The sequence below is a fragment of the Austrofundulus limnaeus genome, unplaced genomic scaffold, assembly GCF_001266775.1.
Source record: "Austrofundulus limnaeus strain Quisiro unplaced genomic scaffold, Austrofundulus_limnaeus-1.0 Scaffold85, whole genome shotgun sequence".
Classification (NCBI taxonomy): domain Eukaryota; kingdom Metazoa; phylum Chordata; class Actinopteri; order Cyprinodontiformes; family Rivulidae; genus Austrofundulus; species Austrofundulus limnaeus.
Genome location: NW_013952487.1, coordinates 1,701,571 through 1,705,717, shown reverse-complemented (window position 1 = coordinate 1,705,717; position 4,147 = coordinate 1,701,571).

Below are 4,147 nucleotides of genomic sequence, written 5' to 3'. Positions count from 1 at the left end.
TTTAGAAATCTTTATGACGCAAAGTCAATTTTATTTTTTGATTTATACAAATGAACAGCATTTCCATAACAACTGAAGGTAACATAGTTACTTTATTTTGATTCAGAATTGAACTATATGCCTGAGAAACACATAATATTGGCCCTTTAAGGTGATTTTTCTGTGTCAGCCATTTTGAATGTGGTTGACTCCAAACGTTAGTCAGCTGTAGATGTTTATTCAGTGTTTAAATCCTGCAGGCCTCATTAAAACTCACCAAGTGGTTTTGGACAATAAACCATATAACCTGGAGGAAAAAACGAAAACAAGCTACAGGATTATTATTATTATTCTGTTTGTGGCTCAGAAGGTTTTCTTCACAAAACTAAAGAGCAAACTAAACTATCTAAGAATGACGCATCCAGACACAAGAAGCTCAGAACCACTTCACAAGCAGGTGGTAAAATAAGACGGTAAGTTCAGCAGTTCACCTGGATCTAACAAGTGAAACTAACTCTTCAAACAGTTTCCTATTCTGCATATTTTGAATGTTTTATTGTAAAGCTGCTTCTAGTTCCAGCATCAGAAGAAAAACTCACATTAATCTGAGGCCAGTGATCAAACATGGAGGATATTAGTGGCATATTTTAGTATCGAGCGTCTTGCCTCAGGCTGAGATGGACTTTAGGAGACAAAGAACAGAAGAAAGAACGAGGTGACAGAGTCTCACATCCCATGGCGGATCGTTTTCCTTTGTTCCTCTTTATCGGTCAGCATAACAAAGACCCTCGTCTCATCGTATTGATTGAAACGTGTCGGCGGTGCAGGAGCCTTTACAAACGCACAAAATAACTGCCGTTTCCAGAGAAAAGCCTTTTCCTGAGGATTGTGGACGTAAAGATGAGGAAAACACCTGCTTCAGTAATGAGTGTTATTAATATAAATGTGAAATATTATTTTTAAATGTCATAACCTGATACATAAATCTTAACTATTTGAGAGAAATGGATGTTTGTGTGTCTGCAGATGGATTCCTGCTCAAACACTGTCTCTGTAGTTCTGCATGAAGTTAATTAGCCAATGATATGGCTTCACTTTGCATTTCAGTCATCTGCCACCTCCAGTAACGGCTGTCTGACATCATTCATTGTCTCCTTGCTGCTGCTTGTTGTCGTTTCCTCTGACTCTCATTTAAAATCCCACCTGGCTGTTTGTTTGTGGTCCTGAGCTCTCATGTGTCTGGTTTATTCTTGTTTACATTGTCCCCCGTGTCTCCTGTTTTCTCGTCGGTTTTATTTTGAAAGGCCTGACTTTTGTGTTCGGGATGGTTTTACTTCCTTTTTCAGTCTGTACATCAGGATTTATTGAGATTTTTTTTCTTCCGTACGTTTTTCAGCATCTAACACCCGTTCCACAATTTTTGTGCTATTTCAACAATTCATATATCAAAACGTTCAGCTCATTTATTCCAAGGGTGCTATATCAGCTATTTATACTTTTTCAGCCATTTCATTTTTTGCCACTGAAAATGAAAGGAGCTGTTTTCAACATCCTTAAAATCCTTTAAAATATTTCTAAATATTTACAGCAAATTACATATTTTGTTCTGGTTATTCTATTTATAATTTTTTGTGTAAATTTTTAGCTACTTTTAGTTTTTTTCGGCAATTTCAGCTAAAATTCTGCTTCTTTCTGCAATTCTTCTGCTTTTTTGTACTTTTCCCCTCAACTTTGTGTTATTTATGCTTCTTACGGATGTTTTCTCCTATATTCAGCTATTTGCTGCAGCTGTAGCTAATGTTCAGCTGCTATCTTTTTTAAGCTAAAAACCCATCTTTTGTAGCTATTACAACTTTTTTCTGCCAAKTTCAGCAAACATGTGCTCCTTATGCTGATTAAAGAATTTTCTGGTACTTTTTTTGTTGTTTTACTGAAAATTTTAGCTGTTTTACTACTACAAATTGTCACTTTTTTCCTGCTAATTTAAAATTGTTTACAACACTTTCACTATCTGGGTGTTACACTCAACTTGTGGCTGCTATGTTTAGGTTATTTTGCTAATTTTAGCTTTTAATGCTATTTTAGCTATAGATCTGCCTTTTTTTTTTTTTACAATTATTTAGCTTTTTCTACTTTTTGAACTTTTTTTCTGCAAATTTGTGCTGTTTGTTTCTTACAGATGTTTTCTTCTAAATTCAGGTATTTTAGCTTTTAGCTGCATTTTTGCTTTATCAACCATATCTTTGCTCCTTTTTACTGTTTTTCTGCAAAGTAAGATTTGTTTTGCTTCTTTCAGACTTTCAAATTTGAACTCACAATAATACTTTTGCTATTAATTAATAAGTTCTCAGCAAGAAGCATTCACACTAGCATTTTTGCAGGAAATGCAATTTCTCTAGCTCAAAATTACTTATTTTTTTAAAGAAAGTTAAAATTTCCCATTTTCAAACCTGATCTTTACTAGTTCCTATGTAATATATTATGGGTTTATGAGATTTCCTAATCATTTATTTAACGCATGTGTCTGGAGACGAACTGTAAACAGAAAGTAAGTTCAAGTTTGAGCAGGAAATCTTTGATAAAAGATCTCTAAAAGTAGTTTCTGAACTGAATATTGTGACAAAGGTCAAAGAGCTTCATGTGCATTTTTATCTGCAGGACTTCAGTCTGATGGCGGGCAGTTATCGGCCCAGCTGCCGGCCCGAGGAGATCTGATCTCAGATCTGTTCGAGCGTCCAACAGACAGCTTCAAGTGAAGAAAACCGGCAACTTGAGAGCAACTTACACGGCAACAAACACACGCTTACCGACACACAAACAGACCCACACACACTCCGGTCGCCTCAGTGTGTGAGCCCATGTGTGGTCACCAACTGTCAGCTGTGAAATTAGATCAGCCACCMTCCACAGATGTGACAGCAAACAGGAAACGCAGCGAGGCATTTAGACAAACTGTCACAGCCGTGTGTAGAGGAATCCTTTACCCATTTTTAGGCTGTAATTTTCATTAAACTGACAAGTGGGGGTAAAATGGAGTCTGCACATCGAGAGCTTATTAACAGGTGATGAGTGTTTTTATAAGAACAAAACACCATCAGAGTTGTTATTTTCTTTTACTTCTGACAGCACAAACTGAGCAATAGGACTGTTTGTGATTAAAGTAGAAAGATGAATCATGAAGGCCAGAAGACGGCAACAAAACATGTTTTCAATCCCAGTGAGAGCTTTATTCAAAGAGACAAAAGTAAAAGAGGAAAAGACACAGTGGAACAAACGGAGGCAAGAAGTGACACAAAAGCCATCAGCTTGGATGTTTGAAGGGGCTGAATGTTAAAGAAACACTTCCTTTAACAAAATACTATTTATTTCAAATTTATTTTACTTCAAGGCAGCACCATGGCTCAGTTAGAGCTGATGCCTCTCAGTAAGGTCGCTGGTTCAAATCCCAGCCGGGGGACCTTTCTATAGAGTTTTCATGTTCTCTCCGTGCATGTGTGGGTTCTCTCTGAGCACCCTGGCTTCCTCCTACAGACCAAAAACATGACTGTTAGGTTAATTGATAACTCTAAATTGTCCCTACGAGTGGGTGAGAGTGAATGGTTGTTTGTCTCGTTTGTCTCTATGTGTCCCTGTGATGGACTGGAGACCTGTCCAGGGTGTACCCCACCCCTCACACTGTGACTGCTGGATATGGTCACCAGTGATACCCGTGACCCTAGAAAAGGAATAAGCGGGTATAGATAATGGATGGATATTTATTTCAAATAGAAGCTAAAACTCTGTTGTTCAGATCAGAGGTGCCCAAAGTGATGCCCGCAGGCCAAATTTGGTCCAAGCCATTTGAATCAGCCCACCAGCAGCTGCCATGATTTCTAGGCTGTCATCATCTGTCATCCTATAGAAACACTGTATTTCCACACATTGACCCGGTGACCATAGGGGCTGATGTGCAGATAGTCTTCAATGATGGTGCTGACTTTATCTTTGAATTATATTAAGATTAAACATTAAATAAAAGTAACTACAAGAGAGACTTAGATTTAAACACACTTTATAAGGCCAAAAATAAACAAATTAATAAATTAAAAACATGGGCCACTATGGCTGTTTGCTTAATCATAAAAAATACTTTAGTTAAAAAGTATTTGTATTTCATATATTTTAGTAG